Consider the following 24,978-nt stretch of genomic DNA (forward strand, 5'->3'; position numbering starts at 1 on the left):
GGTGTTGTAATTTATATCTCACTTCTCATGGCTTTTTCATGGTCCAATGTCTTTTTCTCTGACACCACATCATTAATCTAACATCTCCCTGTCAGAGAGCAGTCGCCAGACACAGTGTATGTCTGTAAGATAAAATGTATTTCCAGAATGATGATCGCTGCAGTGATAGTTCAGTGTCGCTGCTGACTTTCTTTTGCAACACTCTGATATAGACAGGATGCCATGATACCGCTAAAGCATTATATTGGTTTCCGAAAGTGGCTTTTTTTTTTTTTTTTTTACCTTGTATCCTATTGACATTGGGAGAGAAAAGAAATTACTTGTGGGATCAGTGCTTTCTGCTTAGCTTGCATTACTCAGGCTGAATTTGATGTGCTACATTAGACAATAGGATTGCAGCACTCCCTCAGGCTTACTGTATAGACAGGAAAAGAATACAAAAAACCCTTGCTCCCCTTTTTTCTGCTCTGTTCATCTTTTTGCGAAGTTGTCTTGAGGACTCTATACCCCAGAAATGTCCCTGACAGCATTTTTTGTCAGAGGTACTATTATGTCACTGGTTGAAATCTGGAAAACAGCCAAATATTCTCAAATTGGGTCAAGTTAAAAAATCTTGCCTAGGTTTTCTGCCTAGATCGCACTGAGTAAGGAGCCAGTTCAGCAAATGCAGTGATAAAAAAACATCAGTCTGCCTAAAGATGTCTAATACTTTACTAAGGTAATTTTCATATCCACACACTGAATGTATACCTCCACACCACCCCTGGGACTGTGCCATAGAGTTGCTGCCTAACTAACACCTTGCCTCCCAAGAGCAGTGTATACCCCTTTTGGTCCAGGAAACCATTGAGAAATATTTTAGTTTATATATAATTAAATGTTTAGTGACTTAATTAACCACAGAGTGATCATTCACATTGATGAGATTATTTATTCCAAGTACCTCAAATCTCATATCATACACTTCCACCAGGTACTCTCTCAGCTGCTGCAACAACAATCTTTTGTCAAGACAGAGAAATGTGAATTTCTTAATGACACCACAGCCCTCCCGAGGTACATTATCAGCCCCTATAAGGACCACAAGGCTTGTTCAGAACATCTTTTGGTTGCCCTCTCTAGCAACAGATACAGCAAGAGGCTTGGGCCTAATTCCAGACACCGTTTCAGCTACCAGCTGACTTCCTGGAGCCACTCCCAGTGCCACAACCCTCATGGTCCTATCATAGCAGTGAAATTTGTGATCAACCTCCCTGACTCCCATGGCCACATCACTGTATTAGTTGCCATTGACCACATCTCCAAGTCCTGCAAGTTGGTCCCAATAAAAAGGGCCCCATGACCATGGAAATGGCCAGAATGTTGTTTGACCACATGTTCTGATACTATGACCTCCCAGAGCTCATGGTATATCAGCCTTACTTCATCACCCCCAGTCGAATGGCCAGCTGGAGCAACTTAACCAAGTACTGGGCCGTTACCTCAGAAGTTACTGCTGCCCATGGGTGTCTCCAATCTGGCACCAGCAAATTCAGGCAAACCATCAAAGATGGCCCCACCTGCAAGTATCAACCAGGTCAGATGGTCTGGCTGTTGACTAAGAAACTGAGACTACAATTACCCTGTAGGAAACTAAGCCCCAGATACATTGGACCCTTTAAGGTTTTGTGGCAAATGAACCCAGTGACTTACTGCCTAGAACTGTCACCCACCTCCGGGACATCATCCACATTCCATGCTTCCCATCTAAAGCCAGCCCACATGGGTCCTTCACTACCCCTAGAGAACGAGGGATTCCCCCATATATGGTCCATGCCATTTTGGAATCACAAACAAGAAGGATCCAACTCCAATATCTCATTGATTGGGAAGGGTATGGCCCAGAGGAGAGATCATAAGTTAACTTGGATGATATCCTTGGTCCCACATTAACATCTGTGTTATGTGAATCTTCTCTGTTTATTGGATTTTATGCCTAGATTCCCCACGCTGTTTGCCATTTTGGATAGTTTTGGATGTGTTTGAAATAAAATGCAAATTATGTAAAAAAATAGCAACTGCATTTGAATCACTCTGTACCTTAACTGTGAGTGAGATAAAACATATAAAAAATTCACAACTACCAAAAAAACAAAACAGCAAACTCATTGAAACTCATCAGCTATGGCCAGAGATTCCAGAGACTGAACCTTAGATGAGAAAAATAGTGGAGCTCAGTTCAGTCTATTTAAGTGTTTGAGAAATTCAGTAAATTTTCCTTTATGTGTAGAATGGTCAAAAAGACATTGAAACATGAATTAATGCACTCAACATCTTTTATAAGCCTCAAGAAATCCAGAGGCATGCTTTACCCACTATACATAGGTAATGACTTGAGCAAGACTTGTGTATGTGTCTGTCTGCTTATTCAATCTTTCAAATGGTTAATAAATAATTAAAAGTGCCTACAGTCTGCCCTTTAATTATTCACATCGTCAGGACTCAGCCCGGACTTTTGGCCATGTGCCTTTGTTTACCTTCCACGTCACGTGTCTGCCCCGCCTTCGTCTGCTCCTCCCTGTCTCCACACCTGTTCCTAATCGTGTCTCATTGTCTTTTGTATTTAAGTGAGCCGCGTTGCCGAATGCAGCACGGAATCATTAGTTACGTTTAGACCCTGTTATGTGTCGTCATTTGTATTGTTTTAGTTATCGTCTTTTACTGTCTGTCTTTATCATTTATTAAACCCCTTTCATTTGAAGCTATCCTGTGTACGGGTCTGTCTCCTTCCATCCTGGTTATGACACACATATTATATGGTTACTATCATCCTCTGGATATTCTCTTGATGAAAGCTTCCTGAAAGTGCAAAGGACACCATCAATGTTACATAGATTTACATTCATTTTTACAGCATTCAGTAGACACTCTTATACAGAGCAACTTAGAGAAGTGTTTTTGAAGTTTCTGTAAATTAATACATTGATAATAGATCAAGAGGTCATGAACTAACAATACCATCAGTCTGAAACTGTGAGGTTATACAGCAAGAAAAGCACACAGTCAACATTTTTAAAGTTTTTAAGTGCAAGTATAAGTAGTTCAGGAAGATGTCAATCTTTATATGATGTTTGAAGACTACCTGTGACTTAGCTCTTCAGACATCTAGAGAAAGTTGATTCCATCACCTAGGTGTCAGAACAGACAAGAGTCTTGATGCCTGTATCTTCCTTGTACCCCAACAGATGGTGGAAACAGTCGAGTAGTGCCGGAGGATCAAAAGCAGCATGGTGCACTATGTGGTATGATAAGTGCTTAAAGGTAAGTGGGTGCTTTGTAGTTAAGCTAGTGAAGGAAGCATAGCAAAGGGTGGTGTGAGACAACTTTAGAAGGTGGAAAACAAGCCACACGGCTGCTTTCTGGATAATTGGCAGAAGCCTAATGAGTCTTAGAGGCAGACCTGCCAGGAGCGTGTTGTAGTAGTTCAGTCTTGAAATGACAAAGGCATTAATGCAGGTGTTTCATGATATTAAAACTAATAAATGAGATGGGTAAAAGTGGAGGATTGAGTCTTACCAATGTAGTGAATAAAACCAAAATCAAACTAGCAGAACAAACCAAATTGGTCACAACTGGTGTTTAACCATTTCTATCCTAAATCAACTATTCAGTTGTGTCCTGTTGGCTGTAAATACAGTAGTTTTAGATAAAGGCCTCAGCCAAACAAGTAAATGCAAATGATGAAGGGATGTGGTGATTTGATGGCAGAGTTATTGAGCTCATCATCATTATCATCATCGTCTTCTTTCTTCAATGGCCATTCCATGTGGATCAAAGAGATCATTCCAGACAATGGTTTCAAAACAGTCCACCAGCACATCCATAGCCTTGGCAGACTATTTTCTGCCTGTCTTAGTGGCCACTGGTTGTCTCAATGCCAAAGGTTTATAAAAGTACAGAAGGTATTTGAGTTGATGATGGTGGATTAGGGGCCACCAAGTGGTCCAGGGTCAGGAACCCGTGCTATCATTGCCCAGGTTTAATTCCCAGGCAGGGTGCTAACCCAGCCAATGAAGAGTTAACTCTCAGTGGCAGTGCTGAGCTTGAAAAAAAAGAAAAAATAAATAAATAAATAAATAAATAAATAAATAAATAAATAAATAAAGATGGTGGGAGAGGGAGTTGCTTGGAGTAGAGCTAAAATATTTTCATCTTTACATAAAACAAGTGCAGAGTCTTCTTTTGTCTAACAGGTCCTTTAGCAATCTAACTGAATGTGGGTATACTGTAAGAGTGGTTGACATGATTTAGTCCCCAGAGATGATGAATAGGGTCCATGGTTGACAAGACTGTAGTCTGTCCAACCCAATGTAAATGCAAAGGCTGTGTCAGCAGATCACATGATGAACACTATTATCACAATGATATATGCAGCAAATCCCTGGGAATGCACCACATATCTAACTTAAGATTTATTTTCTGCCTACTGCTGGGCCTTCCTGTACCTCTTTTGTATGACATTTGATGTGACATTTAATGTAATTGCTGTCTAAGCATTCACTAAAACACAAGGCAGCAGTGATTAATGAGAAACATTTTTCCACTTTCTTTGACGGAGGCATGTGAGTATGGCTTGGCTTGCTGGCTGACCTATATAATAACCAGAGAAACAGTGCATTTGAATGAGCCCATTAAAGTCATAGTTATCACTGGTAGAGTGAAGCACAAAATGTACTAATGTTTCAGTTCCTATGGTGGTGGGGGAGAGACTATTTTTTGTGCTAATTTTATCTTGAAAGTTCATTTTAAATGCTTTTCCTTTCTGTAAAATGCTTTCCATTTTTATTGTTTTTGGTGGGACATCAATTGATGCTGAATTGATAGATTTAATCAAGGAACAACGAACACTTTGCTTTGCATTGCTTTTTTTTAAGCTAATTTCTCGGTTGTGTTACAGCAGGTAGCATTTGTAAAGTTCAAAAGCATATCATTTCAGCTTGCTTTTATTGTAATTAGTCATGATTAGCCATATATAGGTATACTGTGGTACTGAACCAATCTGCATTTCAATGAAAGCTAATGCTTGAATCTTGTATACACATAATACATGAAGAAATTTCAACTTTAAATGATTGACTTTTTTCTTAAAATATATTTCTATTTTATGTATTTTCTCTTTTTTTGGTATGGGTCTAAAAGGCCAGACAAGGTAGTCCTCAGGTAGTCATTTAAAATGATTTTATTGGTAAATATTCTTATGTTGAAGGATAATTGAAGGGTAGGAAGAATATGAGGTAGAATACTTTCAGCTTATACAGTATGTAGACAATTCTATCATTATAGCCTTATTTAAATAAATTCACAACTAGATTCTATCCCCCAAATGAAGAAATATCTTTTAAAAGCTCTCACTGCTGATGACTAAATTCTATTGTTTGTAAAAGAATGGCAAGTTAGAAGAGATAAGTAAGTGTTCTTTTAGCAGTTAACAAACTTGATCTGTGCCAAGTATATTAGATCTGAAAAACAGGATGACCAGTTTTACTGAAAAATAAATTCACATAATATTGCTAGTAGTTATCTCTCTTCAGTCCTCAGCTACAATTTTGTATTATACTACCATTTTAATATCATCTGACTGAAAGTCAAGCTTTCATAGGAAAAGTGAACGAAGAAGGAGAGGGAGTGAGGAGAAGGGGCGAAGCGTATGATTGAAGAGGATGTGCAGGGTATTTTCGCTTCAGCTAGCATTGCAATCAGCCTTCGTTGTTTTAAATAATTCCAATAATGTAAATGCTAATGTTCAGTGAATAGGAAATAGTATTTCCAGACATATCTAATGTAATCTTTCTCATCAGAATGATTTATCAGGAAAATTTTATTAGGACTTATGCCCAAGAAAAACGCATCAAGAAACGCCCCTTCCATAAGGTTCTTAGACTTCAGTTAGTCCTGATATTCACCTATAAGCATTTACCATTATTGAACACCAATATACTGTAAATATACTTCAGGGCACTTTGGACAGCTTGAAAAAAAAAAAAAAGTCTATCCCCTGATTATGAAAATGATCTTTATGATATGACAAAAAGACATAATGTGTGCCTGGAAATAAGAATATTTTTATTGTTAATGAAAGGAATTATTATATGTAAAACAAAATACAAATTAATCTAGAATTGATAGAAACACAACAGTAAAATCAAAGCAAATGTAAGTATGAGCAGGATACCAATACATTATAATACATATTTTTTTCACACACAACAGCCTCTATAGTTTACACAGAATGGTGCGAAGAACAAAAAACAGTAAGTGACTTGTTAGTGAAAATGTCTTGTTTTTAAGCGACGTCAGAGGAAGAATATGACTCGTATGGTCACTCTTTACTATCTATGTTGAGAAGAATGCATCTTTTCAGCCTTGCAGTGGATGAGCTACAACAGTAGAACACATCAGGTTCTACTCCTGTCAGCCAATAACAAGAATCCGAGACAACCAAGGGCACAGACTAACCCAAACTAGCTAGTTGAAAATTAGGCAGAAAAAAAAAAACAATTTCTGCAGTCTGTCTAGTTTGGGTGAGTCTGTGCTATGACTCACCTCAGACTCTTTTTCATGGCTGACAGGAGTGGCTGGCTCGTCTGCTGTTGTACAGTAGCTAATCCAAATTGAGGTTTTATGTATTGGTTTGACATGCTTTTCAGCTCACCATGCTTGTAAAGAACTCTTTCAACTCTTTACTCTCAACTTTCATTTTTATTTGATCTCTCTCTCATCAACAAGCTTGAAAGCATTATCCTAGTTGGAAATGTCAGACATCACCCATTCTTTTGTCTTTTGCAGTTAACTTGTCTTCATAATACAATGAAACCTTGTATTGATGTTATCTGCTTTATCAGATGCATACTGTACCTGAATTACATCTGGTCTCCACTATAACTTGTTTTGGACGAAAGCTTCTAACAAAATAACATATGTATTAATTATTATATGACTATTGTCTGTGATCTTTTTCAGATAATTTGCCTGAAATAAATTCTAACTTGGATTAAATTTCGATGGCTGCACTTTTATTGCTGCTTTGTCTAGATAGTGAAACTTTCTAGTTTAATAGGTTATTGATGGTAGGCACTTTATGGTATGTTTTGGTGAAATAGCAGACACTTAAAAAGTTTAAAAGAGCAATCATTAAATCTTTTATTCTCAGCTAAATCACAATTTTCTGATAAAAATATTATTTTTAAATGTATCTACTTATTTTGCATTAAAAATAAAATGTCTATGATAAGCTGGGGCTCTGCAAGTACAATGATGCTTAGGGAAACGGACTTGCTTGATCATTTTGATAAGAGTACATGCCAGCATGATGATTTTCCATCATTCTTGATATCTATCTTGCGGAATAATGCTATATTAGACTGTTGATCATGCTAGCAATTCAAACAACAGTGAGTTTGGAAACTATTTGGAATCCTCAGAAACACTCACTCTGTCACTTAAAGAAAAACGATTGTCTGGTTTGATAAGGCAAATATTGAACACTTTGGGCTGAACTCCAAGTGCTACATCTAGCAAAACCAGATGCTGCTTCTCAACTTGCTAATATAATCCATACAGTAAAACATGTTGTTGCCAGCATCAATCTATAGGAGTATTTCTCAGTATCAGGGACAAAGAGACTGGTCATAATTAATGAAAGAATGAATGCAGTCAGAGATGTTATTGGAAAAAAAACAACATAGATACAAAACTGCTACAGAGTGCACAAAACCTTAGAATAGAACAACAACCTAGACAAACAGCAAAGACAATGCTGGAGTAGCTTTTGTACAAGGGTCTAAATATACTTTTGTTGTCAATTCCCTGACTTGATCCCAGGACAGAGGACGGAACTGAAGAAGTTCACAGATGTTCTCCATCCAGTCTTAGCTTGAGAGGATCTACTAGGAAGAAATGAAGAAAATAACTATATCCAGGTGTGCAAAACTAAATTTAGGTGTTCAAAGATTATAGAGACTGCAGGAGAAAAAACAAAGCTGTAATTGTTGACAAAGGAGTTTCTAAAGTTTTGAGCAACTGCATGAAATGGTTTGAAAACTCATTTAACTGAGAGCTTTGATATTTAATAAATAAAATGTAATAGATTTTTCAAAAAAACTTGTGATATTGGTATGAATAATTTTATTGGTATATAAATGGCAAAAATATATAAACATAATCCATTTTTAATTAAATCAGTAATGCAGTAAAAATGTAAATCAGAGCTTCAGGATACCAAGTCTGACAGCATTCTACTGATTTTCTTTTTTTTCCAATACCTCATAGTCCATTATTTATAAAATTATTGGTCAAAAGATATTTTGAGTCACTAAAGAAAGTGATAGGCCTTTACAGCTTGTGCAATAATATCATTAAAAAGACAAAAGATAAACAGGACGAAGGGACTGGATTGAAAGTCATGGGCACTGTGTGTATTGACTGTGCTGCTGTGCTGTATTAGGTGAACTGATGTGAGGAGGTCTGTGTGTGACATCACACTGAATAAAAGGAGTGTGGTTTCACACAGAGCTGTAGAGCAGATGAAAGCGAATGGCAGGCAGCTTGTTACTGTGCACTGAAGGTCAATAACATAGCCACCATAACTCAGGAGTGGTTCATATTGCCAAAAGCTTCGAGCAGCAATTGGACTTTGCTTAGAGAAAAACCCCTTGACTGAATATTGAATAATGGTATAGGCTGCATGAATTTTTCATATATTTGCCTTTAACATTGTCATAATGCTGTAGATTTTTGTATTAAAATGAATTAAAATAAATAGTAATGCTATTTAATATTTATCTTCTCAGAATCTTTCAGGGTACAACCTTGTCGTTGCCATGTCTTTGTATTTCTATTGATTTTATTTATACAAAAATGCTGTATGCTTTAGCTACTTCACCATTAAATTTTATATATAATATTTTATATGTACAGCACTGGCCACTCAATGGTTTCTCACTAGTTGCAAATTTTTTTCTTTTGTGGACAGATTTGTTATCAAAAACTTTATTCTTAGATTTTCGTAACATTTTAGGGTAGAGCTGTACCAAGACAATACTGGTTATTATTCGTAAAAAGCTGGGAGTATACAAATGTATTAATATTATAAATGTTTTTGTAGCTTATTTTCATATACTATTACTACAAATAATAATAATAACAAAGCAATAATAATAATATAAATACCTTGCCTCCTGCCATGTTGCACACCAAACAAGACGGTGTATACTTTTAAAAAGACTTCTATGCATAAGCATTGCACAGTCAGTGTGTGTTAGGAATTATGTGCTTGTAATGAAAGATGAAAATATTTATTTGACTGAGTACAAAGTGTGTAATGTTTGAGTAAATTTACAGTAAAATCATCTCAGCAAATGAAAGTCTGACTGTTAGATTCCCAAGATTAGGGTTTACAAAATTACACTGTGAAAAATTTTATAATGCAATGTCATTTCCCTACGGAACACTGATTACTACTGATTACAGGAAGTTTGTGTATGTAATTATGATTCCATGGATAACTGAAGAAACCCCAGAAAAAAAAACACATTGAGCAGCATTTTTGTGTGCTAGTTTTCTTGCATTGTACAAATAACAGTTGTTTTCTCCTATCCATGACCTTGACCTCAGTGGGTAGTAGAGAAATCTCCTGGTTGCATCATGTTCATCTTCTGGCGATTCTCGGCTTCCCAGGTGATCTGGTGGTCAGGGGATTTGTGTAGTTCAATACCTGCTGTTATGAGTGTTCACATGGACACATAGACCCTGGTGCTGCAGGGGCTCTAATGCAGCTTTGGGAACATCCTTTGTGCTACAACTCCGCTCATGTTGATGCTGCCTTGTATTCTACACTGGAAAGTGGAATTTGAATTTGTCACAAACTATACAAGTCTATGTATAATAGTGATAAATCTCATTTTTTTCTGCAGTCTTTGTAAAAAAATACAGAATTTTCCACTGTGAAATGCAAGTGGTAATAAAAAAGAAGAAAAAATCCCTTAGATAATTCAATCCTGATGTAGTATAGTATAGTATAGTATAGTGTATATAGTAATCAAACTGTGTAGTATATAATATAGTATACATACTTCAAAATTGATTCCATTATGCTAAATGAACAGATAATTGATGGAAACAAATACAGATATGAGTTTTTTTTTTTTTTTCATTTTTATCAGAAGTGTATATGGGTGTGATTAAGTTGAGACTAATTCTGAGCATGACCTCTTATTTTCCACCTTTTTTCAGAGTTTGAACAGTATTGACTGGCATTTTAAAGTGTTGAGATATCTTTTTAATCTTTTACCTGCTTTATAATGATCAACTACCTTATTACGCAGGTCCATTGGCAGCTCTTTTGTCTTCCACAGGTTGTAGTATCCAGTCAAGTCAATGCATCACCTTATGAGCTGAGAAACTCACTGACTATTTATGCACAGACACTAATTACAATTACAATGAGTCACAGGTCTGGAAACAAAAATATCCCTTTAATAGCCATTTAAACCTGTGTATAAAATGTGGTCAAACACTCAAGGCTATGTAAACTTTTGATCAGGGTTGTTTAGGTGATTTCAGTTATCATTAGGTTTAAAAAGGAGTCAAACCACTATGTGATAATTAATGACTTTTAATTAATGCATTTTCAAATAAAAAAAGCTGTTTTTGAGGAAATATCATGACAAGACAATCCTGGCAAAGATGGTATTTCCACCTCTATTCCCCACCAGGGTTTTCAGGGGCATAGGGGTAAGGATTAAAAATTCTATTTAAGGCCATGCACAATTTAGATTTTTTTTCCTGAATACTTATATAAATATTTGGAACAATAAACAGACATAGAAAGTGAAAATTTGTGAGAAAATAAAATATAGTATGATACCCTAAAACCTTATACTATTAGCCAAGTAATTAGTCAGTAGTTGCAGCAACCTCTATTCTCTGTATTGTAAATCATATTTCAAGAGCTTTCTTTGTAATCCATACACATACAGGCAGTACAGGTACATAGGCATTTGTTCAAAGGTCTTAGAGGCAGTAGAAGAGATAAGAGGGCTAAAACAATAAATAGTAACAATAAAAAAAAAAGAAATAAAAAAGAGAGCTGTATGACAGTAGATACAATAAATGCTATAAAGTATTATAAAATACACAATATTAAATAGAAATGCAGTGAATAATGCAATAAGTTAAAATACAATAAGATGTAATAAATACAGCTAGGTGAATGTTCTATGGAGACAATTTTAATTCCATTTTCTTCTGGATGTCATTGTCAAGACTCAGCCTGGACTTTGGCCATGTGCATCTATCATTCCTTGTCACGTGTCTGCCCCGCCTTTGTCTGCTCCTCCCTGTCTACACACCTGTTTCCTATTGTGATTACCATGTGTATTTAACTGTGCCGCGTTGCCTTGTGCAGCGCGGAATCTACTGTTGTCTTTGTCCTGTCTCTAGTCCGTGTGTTGTTTCATGTCCTTTGTTATTAATCCCTGTTGATTTGGCTATCCTGCGTTTGGGTCCGCTTCCTTACCCCGCGTCATGACAGTCTGTTGTCACTCGTCATGTCACTCTTCACCTTCATTTCATTCAGTGAAAGTGTTCCAGTGTTTAATGAGTGTCCAGATTCCTTCGCTATTTTGGATGTGTGTGCTGATGCACCATATGTTGCACAGTACTTCTTCCAACCAGAAGGTCTTTCCACCCAATGCCGGGTTTAATGGTAAAAAAAAGGTAATTGCTCGGCACAAAAGCTGAAGTGGTACACAGTGTGGGTCCTCAATGGTTGCACAGCATGGGTCTGTGTATTTTTGTGCTCCAACATGACATCAGTATACAGAAGTCCAGATGGCTTTAACCTGGTTGTGGGTTGTAGATGATTGCTGAGAAGATCTGAATATAAGGCATGGTGACACTGGAACAACTTTAGCATTTTTAAGGTTTTCATTTCAATCGGGTAATTGATTATCAGCTTGGTTTGTATATGTTTGAATATTCCCCATAGTGATTGCGCATAATACAGAAAACAACACTCTCTCCTTTCTTGTTACAAACCCTTTTTGTATGTGCCTAGGGGTCAAGGGTGCAACATTAAAACCCTGAACGTGTACTGGAAATAAGTACTCGCTGGAAACCACCAAGTCCACAATAGTGTCTTTTATTCATACCATCACCAAACAGTCCAAACATTATATACAAACTATATACATTATAATTTTTACAAAACAAAACCCAAACTAATTCACATCAAAACAGGGACAAGAGAAAAGAACAAGACCGTGCCAACTCAGGGAAAGAAACAAAACAATCTTACTAAACCGGAAACAAAACTTCTAATCTAACTCAGTCACGATAAACCATACGTTAAACAAAAAGAAACATCTTCAGCGGGCAAGACGCCCTAACTACACTACACTTACTAGAAACAAAAATACAAGGGGTGGCACGTGTCACTAACCTAGTGTTCTAAACAAGTAGCTGTAGCTCAGTGTTGCATATGTACATCACGTGATGTCTTACCTGTTCTATCTCTTTCCCCGTTTATGGTGTGATTTGATATTTAATCAGCCAGATAACAGTCGGTAGGAAACATCAGAGAGACAGGACCAGAATGAGGCATGGAACACTGATACAGCACAGAACACAGACTTAACCAACAACTTAACACAAGGATGGTACAGGACAAAACAAAAACCACACGAGTCAACCACCAGACAAACAAAAGACGCCGTGTGCCAGAGAGCTCCCGCCTCCTGCACAGGTGTGCCTTTTAAATCCCACGTAGGGCGCCCCCATTGGTGGAGCTGCACATTGTCATCACCATGCATCGCTGTGATTGGCAGACACACACTGACCTGTTAAAACAAAAGTGAGGGCAAAAGAGAAGGGAAGAAAAACAACAACAAAACACCATTCCAAAAAAAACTAACAATATTATGGGGGACGTAACACTCCCCTCCTTAAAAATAAACATGTCACGTTTATTTCAAAACAGATTTATCAGAGTATACTCTAGACAGAGCATCAGCTAACACGTTCTCTGAACCCTTTTTATGCTTGATGTCAATGTTATATCCCTGAACCACCAATGACCAACGCATAAGACGTCCAAAAAAAACTAACAATATTATGGGGGACGTAACATTTCTGATCGAATGAAAGTGTGATTATTATTGCTTTGATTGAAGCCATTTTGCATTTGAGTCCTCAGATTGTTTTCTGTGTGAACATGTGCAAATTTGACTAGCAGGAATTATAATTGAATATTTAATGAATAACATTAATTATTTGGTTACTAGCAAGAAGTTTAAAAAACATAAAAAAAACTGGAAAACATATGCCAGTTATAATATGGCAGAACTACATATTTCTTTAAAAATCTGGCTCCTGATTTCAGGCATGTGTATAGAATGTATCATGAGTGCATATGATGTATTTCAGATCTCCTATTTTATAAAGAAAATGGTAGAAAAACATTGAATTCAATCAATCACCTTCCCAACGTGCTTCGTTACTGCCCAGAACAGCAAACTCACCTGCATAGTAAGTACTAATACTTATACTGTATTATTAATTTTTATTTTTGGACATTTTAGCTCTCCTGGTAATCAACACATTGATTTCTATTTCAGTGGTTGTTGCTATTCAAGAGAGATCATCATAGATTCTCAGCAGCAGTGATATAGCAATGTAGAGTAATAGCCATGTTGTTTAAAAAAGTTACACACTTCATTCACTCCATAATGATTATGTTTTAGAAGTCATTTCACACCTGGCTTGTTGGGTTTACACATTTCTCATCATCTTTGTAGTACATGCAGTGTTTCTATACAATAGAGGCACATCAGTGTGACTTACATTTAAAAAATGAAAAGTCAGATTGTTATTATGACATTTGTCTTAATTTCAGATGCTCCATGAGCCATGAACAGACCTTTACACTTCTCTGCTCACAATCTTTCACAACCTTCAATTTAATTCATCTCAGGTTTATTTGTATAGTGCATTTAACAAAGGATATTGTCACAAATTACAGAATTGATTTACAGAAATCTATCAATTTAAGAAAAAAATTGTAAACTGTACATTATTTTACAAATTTAAATTGATCTGTAATGATCTAGCAATGGTGGAAAGGAAACACGGAGAGAGGGTTGAGTGCTTGTACTGCACTGACAGTGAGCATTAATTAATGGTAAATAAAAGAGAAGAAGTCGATGATGCAAAGTTGTTTGGAAATGAATGAGGTTTTTTCAGTACCAAATTGATCATTGCTATGTTTATGTTGTATCAAAGAACATATGCATATATATATGCATTTTATTTTTCATCATTAAACTTATTTTCAAAATCATCAGAAAATCCCATATATATATATATATATATATATATATATATATATATATATATATATATATATATATATACACACAGTATATAAATGAAGGTCAGGGTTATGGTTAGGGGTTATGGTTACTTAATATAGCAAGTGAGTAAATACATTGTCAAGTTCTGCATATGAATCAAGTAACAAAACCATTTTAATTTCTATATCCAGGTCTTTTTAAGAGTGTGATAGACAGGCAGCTTCAAATAAGCTTCAAATAAAAATCAACTATAATGAAATAAAAAAAACATGAATGACAGAAACTCAGGAACCAGAATAAACAAATAAAGTATGAGAATTCCCAATTAAATAAAAACCCATGATTAAAAATTGCCAAACTAATCAAGGAATTCAAAGAAAGTCAAGTTATGTTGTTTTTCTTTTCCTAGTTATTAAATCTTTTTGTCTGCTGGACAGCTATGAATAAAAAAAGATAGCCCAGACATGACTTCTGCTCATCCCAGGTACCAATGCTACTTATTTCTTTGCCCTTGTGTAATTACTGAAATATCCGGTTGTATAATTGTCCTGCAGGTTGTACTTCTTAATATGTTAGGGTATTTATGTGCACGTCTTTCTCTGAATAAACTCAGTATTTAAAGTATTGACACCCCACCCATGGTCCTAGTCAGTAGGGGGAAGTCTTATCGAAAAACACAGTACACCCAACCAAATCTGCCTGAACTTTTAAACCCATGTCTGATTCACAGTGTTCTATTTATGTACTTCTCCGCCTGCCTGAGATATATTAATCTCTCTGGAGAAAGCTAGTTTTTATCACCACCATGACAGAATAGCATCCAAATCAGTACTGTATTATTTCTTGCCTAAGCTCCACAATGTCCAGCTTAACTTTTATTCTTCTAGCCCTGGTTAAATGTCTCTCTTGGAAATATATGTGGTTTACTTACTGAGCATTATCAGAATATTTTTTTTTTCTGTATAGATTGCAAACAGTGGCCTCGGCACTGAGCAGCGGGTCAAGCAGACCCGCAGAACCAACTCAAAGGTTGAAGATATAAGATCACCCTGTGTTGCACATGATGGATGTGACCTGGTTTCTGTGCTGCAGTATACAGCAAAGGACAATCCATAAATCATTCTTCGGCACCAGCACAAACTCATGGCCACTGAAAACCTTAAAAATATAAATAAAAATCACACAAATGAATGTTGTATATATTTGTGGCCTGTAGGAGGCAGTGTTGTTCCTGTTTATTGTGTCTAACAAAACAATCCAGATGCAATCCTGTCTGTCGACTGATTGGCGCAGCTAGCGTTATTGTTTCCTTCAAGCAGGAAAGCAAACATTGATCTGGTTCAGCAATGCAGGAGAATCCATCATCACTGAATACAGATGTATTAGAGGCACACCAATTTGTTACCTGCTTGAACTTGTGCCATTCAATTCCATCCAATATTACTTTCTCAATGAAAGCCTTTGCAGTAATAAAACACGGTGTTTGGAAATGAGTAGAGATACTTTCCTGAAAGCTTGTGTTTATAGAGGATATGAAGTGTCTGACAATACTCTCTCTCTCTCTCTCTCTCTCTCTCTCTCTCTCTCTCTCTGTGCGTGTGTGTTCTTTTGTGTGTGCGTGCGTGTGTGTGTTCGTTTTTGTGTCTGTGTTTGTGTATGTTCTTTTGTGTGTGTGTGTGTGTGTGTGTGTGTGTGTGTGTGTGTGTGTGTGTGTGTGTGTGTGTGTGTGTGTGTGTTCTGCTTGTCCTTTCCCTCTGACCCTCTGATACTGAAGAAGTCACGCCAGCACACATTATGGCAGCCATTCATCTCCATCTCACCTCAGTGCATCAGCACAGACTTTATTGTGGGTGAATGTGTATTTTTGCCCAGATGTGTGCATTGTGCTTTATGTGGAGTTTTGAAATTATTCTGAAAGTAATTAGACAAAACAAACTACATTTTTCTCAGGGACGGCAAAACAAAATCGCATGATTTCCCTTGAACAATTCTGCACCGATGCACAAAATGCCATAATCTGACATTTACACATATAATACAGTAAGATGTACATATTACAGCCAAAGAATTTTCTTTACTTCTATATTCTGCTGAATACTCTTCTGAATATTCAATTGGAATGATGACTTAAGTAAGGACTTACGTATGTCTACCAACTTTCATGTTCCAAAACTTTCAACAATTTGAAATAAACAAAATGAACAAATAAAAAAAAAAGCTTAATTAAATGATAAAATGACCCAGAATTACAATAAAAGTATAATTATCAAACATTTCAATGAGAAACAGATTTTTTTATGTTCTCATGTTATTAAAAAAAAAAACGACTTGCATTAAAACACTAATGTGCTTTCTCCGGTGCTCATTCTGGCATGCTACTGTACCTCTTCAGGTGATCACTTGTGTATGCTGTGCTGTTGTGCCAGGCTTATTCCTGTTTACATAAACTACACTGAATGCTACTCTTTCAAACTTTTATGTGTTTCTTTCTGACAGAAAAATCAATATAATCAGTTGGATGCTGTTGGGAGCATAAATTAAATAAAAAGTTGTGTATTGATAGCTCATATGCTAAAATGGTCAAACACACTGTATGTCATCAGGGTCAACAGAAGTTAAAGATTTAATACTAAAAAGTAATGTATTTTTTGCATTATAATCAGTCCCTTGAGTTTTGTTCTGCACTTTTTATTTGAATTGTTGACATTACAAGCACAGGATTCTTCTTTTAAACTCCTACCAGTAAATACACATATGTAATTACTTTAAATCAATTTTAAAATGTAAATATCGAAAGATTAAAGTATTAAACAAGAAATGAAAAAGAAAATGAAAGAATTGTTAAGGGAAATTTACTTTTAAAGGAAAAAAATCAATTTTGATTGATATATTACTCTTTATAATTAAATATAATCATAATTTTTATGAAATTAAGTCGGTCTACTCGAAATTAGTTTGAAAAGTTTTAGTATAAACTTTCATTTCTCCCACACTGTAAAATATGACATCATCTTTTCACCTCAACACTATACTCAAATAGATCCAAAGCTTCAACTTTCATTGTACTTATCTTATAGGCATCTTATAGATTGTTAACTTTTAGTTCATTATTTGCTGTCACTACATCCAAAGTGAAATAATCATTAATATGACATTGAACATTACTGGAAATGTATATTTATCAATACCGATCTAATGGTGGCATGTAACCGAGTCCTAACAGAGAAATCTGAGACGCAGCAAGAATTTATTTAGAACTGAATATGAAATTGCAGTGAACTGTAAGGTACAATAATGTTCTCATCCATGCTAGTGTAGATCATTGACCATTTGATGGCTTTGGCATGAAGGCATTTATGTTACAATTATAATAAATTTAAAAATGGATATACTTATAATTTGCGCAAAAGCTCACGATTACACAATTGCACTTGACTATATATAGTTTTAAAAGGAAAGTATTTATAATCACACTCTCTAGTGTCACACGGATGACAGTGGCTTCCCTTTTGAGTCTGGTTCCTCTCAAGGATTCTTCTTCAGGGAGCTTTTCCTTGCCACTGTTGCCTCTGGCTTTCTCATTAGGGATAAGTCTCAATAAAAATGTTAAACTTTGTCATTTTTTCCCCTGAATTTTTATATCGCTATAAAACTGCTTTGTAACAATGTCTGTTTTTAACAGCACTAAACAAATAAAAGTGAATTTAACTGAATTGACATGCTTCTCATTTTCCAGTGCACCTTAATTGGGTGATCTGTTAAGATTAGACTGAATCAAAATTTATCTGTAAACAGTCACACCATCACACTGCTTCTGCTTGTCTCTTGTATTCTCACACGCAGACATGCACAAAATATGATGCTCATATAAGCTTTCCTGATGATCTGAGTGAAACACTTTCATCAGTGAGAATACTGAATGATACAGAGATGAGTATGGGACATTAGCAGAGATGATAGGTTTTTTTTGTTTCCTGCAGTAACAGCAAGCAGAAAAGGGCTCTTGTGAGGCCAATCCGGCTTTTTGCCTTTCCAGCGCTCCATTCTCACTTCCTGATTGATTTCATGTAATTGTTAGGGACAGTTTTTACATTGACTTGTTAATAGCGGCGAAGCCTCTGAAGGGTCAATTACACAGCTGTGTGGGCTGGCATCAGAATTACTATATGAAAAAATATTATATAAAAACGACTTTTTCTGTAGTGTGTATCTCTCTCTCTCTCTCTCTCTCTCTCTCTCTCTCTCTCTCTCTCTCTCTCTCTCTCTCTCTCTCTCACACACACACACACTCTCTTTCTCCCTCTCTCTGAGTGTGTTTACTAAGAAAATTGGGTCACAATCTGTTAGAGAATGAGTTATTACAAATGAGTCAGAACAGAATATTATTAATATTATGAGCAGAATATTATGTTCAGTGACCTTCGCAGGCATTGTGCAGAGTCGAATGCCCAAGTCACAGGCACTACTGTATGTATAGATTGCATTTTATTAAACCATTCCCTTTATGAGGCTGCTTTCACATTTTACTGACCACTATAGCAATTTGTTGCCTAAAATGCTCAAATGTTTTAACCAGACATCTTTATGCATCCTAAAAAATAAGTGCCTCATTTATCTGTATATTCACAGATTTATTTGTAAATTGTAACTGGATACACAAGAACTTTTTATTTATTCATGATAATTCTGTAATTTTGAAAATTATGTTTGTATCGTACTGATGTTCCTGAGTATGTGTAGAGCAACTAAAATAAATCTTAATGGATGGGGTTAAATTTAAGTAAGGAATCACTGCATTTTAATATACAAATTACAGTCAATTACACAGGTTTAATTGCTTGTTTGTTTTTAAAAAAAAAAACTATTTGTTATTTGTAAAACCCACTGTTTCGTATTAACAACATTAAAGAAATAAAAAAAATAATAAAAATAAATTTATATATATAAAATAAAATAAAATCAATCCCGATACATTTCAAAACAAAGATACAAACATTTCAATTTGAAATTTTTAAGACATTTATTAAATATGTCATTTAGTTAAGAGGAAAGGCTGCCTGGGTGCTGGTCTGTGGTCTATGCATAAAGCAGCTATAAGCTGAGGTGCTGAAACTGACAGAATTGACAAGATCCTGTGCCATGCCTTTGAAATTTTGTCCATGCTCTGATTTTTGCTACTGGCACATTTCAAAGCAAGATAAGAGACAGATCTTGTATTTCTCACGCTACAACAAGCTGTAAAGCCCCTTGTGTACTGTGTGCCAACATCAGGTGTGTTTTTGAATACATCAGAATGTACTCCTCCTCCAGGCCTAAATAAAGACCTTAGTCAGGATGTTATTAGCCTACTGCACATCAGAACCTCATTATACACCTGTTAAGAAAAGACTTCTGTCATAAACATGGAAAAATTCAGCCATTGCAGGTTTTTGTGATTAAAAAAAAGAAACCAAAAAAAACGTCAGAAATTATTATTATTATAAAACTGACGTGAAAAACAATCAGAACTTATACTAATACTATATTTATAAATACTAATACTATACATATATAATAAATATATAGAATGTATAAACATATAATTTTCTGAAGTACCTTTAGATTTTATAACAGAATTCAGTCTTTTTGATCATCAGGCAGTGCACATGACTCATCAGTGTGGCACAATTGACTTGGCAATATTTTCAATATTTTCACTTTTCATATTTTTCTTTCTTGCAAAAAACATTCTAACTCCATTGAGTTGTGAGAGAATCTCACTTCTACAGATTGGATTCAGGTTTAAGCAATGGCTGGTTTGATCCTTGATCTTCTTTTTGTTAAGCGTTGTTGATTGGGATGTATGCTTTGGGTCATTGTCATGATAAAAGGTCAAATTCATTTCCATCTTTAGCTTACAAGCAGACATCTGAAGGTTTTGCACTAAAATCAACTGGTATTTGCAGCTATTCATGATTCTCTATCTTAATAACAGCCCCAGTTCTGTCTAATGAAAAGTAGCCCTAAAGCTTGTATCTGCCACTACCATGCTGCACCATTGTTATAGGTTATATTTTGTTGAACGTTCATTTTGAAAATATGGAATTACTATACATTTTTCACAATTTGCCATATGGTTTGGGGTGATTTAATTGAGCTTGGATGCTTTTTTTTTGAGAAAGGGCTTCTGTTTAGCCTCTCTACCCCATATCACAGACATGTGAGAGATAGTTGTAACATGCAGAAAGTAAATAGAGTAATTTGTCAGATGTTCCTGCAGCTCCGTTAATTTTGCTGTAGGGTTTCTAGCAGCCTCCCTGGTATGTTTTTTTTTATACTTTTGTAATGTTTGGAGGGACATCCTGTTCTTGGTGATGTCACTGTGGTTCTAGATTTTCTCAATTCATTGATGATGGCCTTTACTGTGTTCCGTGGTACATCTAATATTTTGGGAATTATATTATACCCCTTTTGGCAACAGGCCATTAGCAGCAGCCCACGGGGCAAGCGCTCTTCACCCGCCTCCTGTTGTGATGAGGAAGAAAAGGCACAGATTTAGCACCTTGGATAGTGCTGCTTTTCCTGGCTGCAAGAAGGGGGTGGTTCCAGGCGATTCAAAGAGGGGCAAATAGGGGGCAAATAGCAGCTGCCCAAAGGGAAAGCGTTCCTTGCCCACCTCCAGTCATGATGAGAAAGAAAAGGCAAAGCTTCAGCACCACAACTTTTCCCGGCTGCAAGGTGGGACGTGAACCGTCTCTGATTGGTCTGCTGCTGATCTTCTTCTCAGAGAGAGGAGGAGAGGACAGAGCTGAAGCTGTAGTGGGCTATTCTAACATGTTAGAGGGAATAACCAGACTGATATGGATGTCATCTATTTTCTTTCTCTCTTTTTCAGAAAGATATTCCTGGTAACATCTTGTCCACTCTCCTCACCTGACCAGACACAGCTCCATCAGCTCCCACAATGTCATTGCATCTGCTCCATCCCCTCATCACTGTATGTTACATTCCTTTTTACACCTTTATTTGCTTCTTCCTTTTATACTGTATACTATACCATGCATGCCTTGTAAGCTCTTGTCTGCAGCAGTCAGATGAAACTTTGAAGATGTGTGTATATAATCCTACAGAAACAGCTGATCTTTATTTGGGGTTAATCAGAATAATTGAATTGATGACAGCTGTAGGATAATTAGTTTTGTACACAAGTTTGAATTGGTGATTGTTTCATTCTGAACACAGCCACTTACCCAGTTATAAAAGGGAGCACGCAACCAGGTGTACGTACTGTATGAACTGTTGAAGAGTGTGACGTTTCTTCTGTGGTTCCTGTTGGTCTCTATTTCTCTGAAGACTAGTTTAAGGGGCTGTTGGCAATAGACAGAAAATTGGTTCCATTTATTTCAGTTGCAAGCACAAGTGGTTATCATGTGCACTGTCAGTAAACAACGCTTTTTTTGCCACCTCCACTGTAGCAGATTTTCTATTCTATGTGTGAATGTGTGCAGATTGGCCACTTCAGAAAGACTCGAGTAGTGCTGTTTGCCAGTCCAGTGCATTTATTAAAGCAGATTGCTCTATTCAGCATGACAATATTGTGCATTTCTGCAGTCTCTCTGCAGTTGACAACAGCTCTATTATAAGAAAGATTTCAATTTGTAGCTGTGTGTGTGTGTGTGTGTGTGTGTGTGTGTGTGTGTGTGTGTGTGTGTGTGTGTGTGTGTGTGTGTGTCTATGGGAGCATTGTACTGTTGCACAGGTAGCCTTTGTGGTCAGGTCTCAGAAGTACAGAACTGTAGTTCAATAGCATCCTTCAAAAGTACTTCTTAACTTCATGCTTATGTTCACAGAAGGAAACCAAGGAAAATCAAGCATATAAAGTGCATTTACACCATTATATTTGGAAAAGAAACTTTTTGAAAGAGTTGTACTTGTAAGAGTAGTTTAATATGAGTTACTTTTCATTCTCATATTATTTTAGGCAACTTGTTATATGATTTAAGATGTTTCACATATCCAAAAGGTCTACAGCACTTAAAAGAGGAAAGCAGAGACTAAAAAGCAGAGAGTTTTTATAGTTTTTAAGTTTGCTCACGCTTATGACAATATAAAAAAGATAAAGACCTGTAATTTATTAATTTTTTTATTACATTTCTTTCGAATAAACGAAACTTTTGGATTCTTTCGTTTGTAATATTTATAGCCAATTTTTCTTGCTGTTACAGGATGTATCCACACCTTATTTACAGAGTTTAGATATTCTTTTAGTTAAAATCATGGGTAAAGCCACACATTTTGTTTAACTGTATGTAATATCAGTGCACTGCTAACATTAGTCTAGCCATATAGCCAGCAAGTAAATTATACTGTGCATGTTAGAAGGGAGCTATAGCTTCTGTGCTTCTGTGTCAATTAATGCAGGTTTTCTCAGTTGATATCAAGCATTTGTCCAAACTATGGTCTCAGTAATACTTAAAACACACATCTATTCTGCCAATAATTTTTCATATGTTATCAAGAGGTCTGGAAGTGACACTTTTATTTTACTAGATATTTTTAATCGAGGAAGGTTTTTGAATACTCTGACCACTCTGGTCATTAGTGTTACTTCTTTGTCATTTTGCATCGAACTTCAGTAAAACAAAATAAGTATGATCTCACCATGACGGTCTATTTTAGCTGTGTCCAATCTTATCCACAAGATGATTCCACCTGTTTAATCTTTTTAGTAGACACTGGTGTGGCTTTTGCTTGGTGGGAATGAAAACCTGCACCCACACCGGCCCTTTGTGGATAAGATTGGACACCGTAGGTCTATTAAAAGGACAAGAATTCCAAGAGAACAACCATACTGATTCTATTTTTGACTTTCATTCAGCAACATGAACTAAAATCATGCAGTAATACAGAGTAATAATAGTAATATAATAATAGTAATACAGGGGCTTTTTATTTATGGAAATGATAATTAGCTGCTCATGTAGCGGGACAGTAGAGACAGCTTGAGTCTATGCTTTTAGACAGTAGATTTACCCTACTAGATAGTGTGTATAATAATTGTAGTTTACATGGCATCTGGATGGCTCATAGACCATAGATGCATGCTTGTGAACTGTGTGACCTTGCTCCAGGCTGCACTGCTTCTGTAAGAGATATTTGACTCTCGATTGCTCTTTATGTGACCTTTTCACTTCATTCAACTGATGCTAGAATTTTGATCTGAGACATCTTGAGCCTATACTACTTCAAAATGCTAATTTCACACACAACCCATCAGTGTATTTTATGCTGGACTAACGTGATGACTGAGAAAAAAAAACAGATATCAGAATCATAATAACTGAGAATTTCATCTACAGCAGACCAATTTGTTCCCTGCATGTTATTAAATTTCCATTGGCATACAGAAAAAAGTAATGACACTCTTAGTTCAAAATAATTATTAAATAACTATTCAAATCAATAGAATATAATAAAGCTCAACTACAGCACTTGCACAAAGTATTCATCACCCTTGAAACATTCTACATTTATAGAGACAATCAATTGAGATTTTAGCATTTGATTTACACAGTGTGTCTAACAGGTGTCTTAAAGGTTAATTTTATAGAAATTAAACTATAGCGGCACAAAGATCAATTACTTACAAGCATCAGTCAATACTGAAGCCACTTTATCAAAAACCATACTCATATTCATATAGTCTGTATAAGAAACATGAATCTTGGCTAAACAGTTGTCATCAGTAATGTCAGTAAACATTTACTTTTATGGGATTTAGCAGACACCCTTATCCAGTGTGACTTACAACTGAGGGCCTTGCTCAGGGGCCCAGCGCAGCAGCAGCTTGGTGGACCTGGGGTTCGAACCCATGACCTTTCGATCAGTAGCCCAACACCTTATCCACTGAGCTGCCACATCCCAGTAAACAGTAATGTCATCACCAAAACCACTGAAACGCTTCATATGTGTCTTAAAAAAAAAGCTTATTCAACTATATCACTAGCAGCAATTCTCTTCTCTTCTTTAAAATCTTAAATATTAAAATAAGAATATCATTATTTTTCTTTATAGCCTCTGCTAAACTATATGTACTGTAACATGAACAAATCAGAAATACTGCAGTTTGCTTCAGTATAATTAATTTTTTTCTATATCTTAAATAAAAAAAAAAGATAACAATAAAATATCATTACCCCCCTTTTCCCCACTCTTCTTTCCTCACCAACCTGTCTTCCCTGTTCCCTGATCCATGTTTCCAAACAAAATCATTCCAAAGCCAGCTACCTTTACTATAAGATGGTATAAAGAACATTTTTTCTTTTCATTTATTAGAAATATTTTGAATAATTCAGAATTTTCTTTGTATTTCAATATAAAGTCGCTGTCCAGCTTCCCGAAATTTGCCTTCATTCTGTTTTGAATGTGTTTTTAACAGTTTTGCAAGTTCTGTTTGAAATATATCATGTTTAGCAGTAGGTGGAGTGTGAATGACAAAAGAGTCCATGATTTTGGAAGATGTGCTTATTAAATATAATTTGTGTGAAAGCAATGAGAACTGATTCAGGGTTGCATAGACTTTTGTTTTGCTGTCAAGAGTTTTTGCCACGCT

General features: G+C 35.9%; 1 protein-coding gene across 1 annotated transcript in view; it reads left to right on the forward strand.

Moving 5' to 3' along the window:
* Nucleotides 1-21,346, forward strand: part of bcl2a (BCL2 apoptosis regulator a) — an 89,842-nt gene extending 68,496 nt beyond the window's left edge. Inside the window, exons 2-3 of the transcript XR_007139477.1 lie at nucleotides 3,225-3,300; nucleotides 21,262-21,346. The gene's annotated coding sequence lies outside the window, so the exon portion shown is untranslated. The remainder of the gene's footprint in view (nucleotides 1-3,224; nucleotides 3,301-21,261) is intronic.
* Nucleotides 21,347-24,978: the final 3,632 nt, after the last annotated feature.

The sequence above is a fragment of the Tachysurus fulvidraco genome, chromosome 25 (genome assembly GCF_022655615.1).
Source record: "Tachysurus fulvidraco isolate hzauxx_2018 chromosome 25, HZAU_PFXX_2.0, whole genome shotgun sequence".
Classification (NCBI taxonomy): domain Eukaryota; kingdom Metazoa; phylum Chordata; class Actinopteri; order Siluriformes; family Bagridae; genus Tachysurus; species Tachysurus fulvidraco.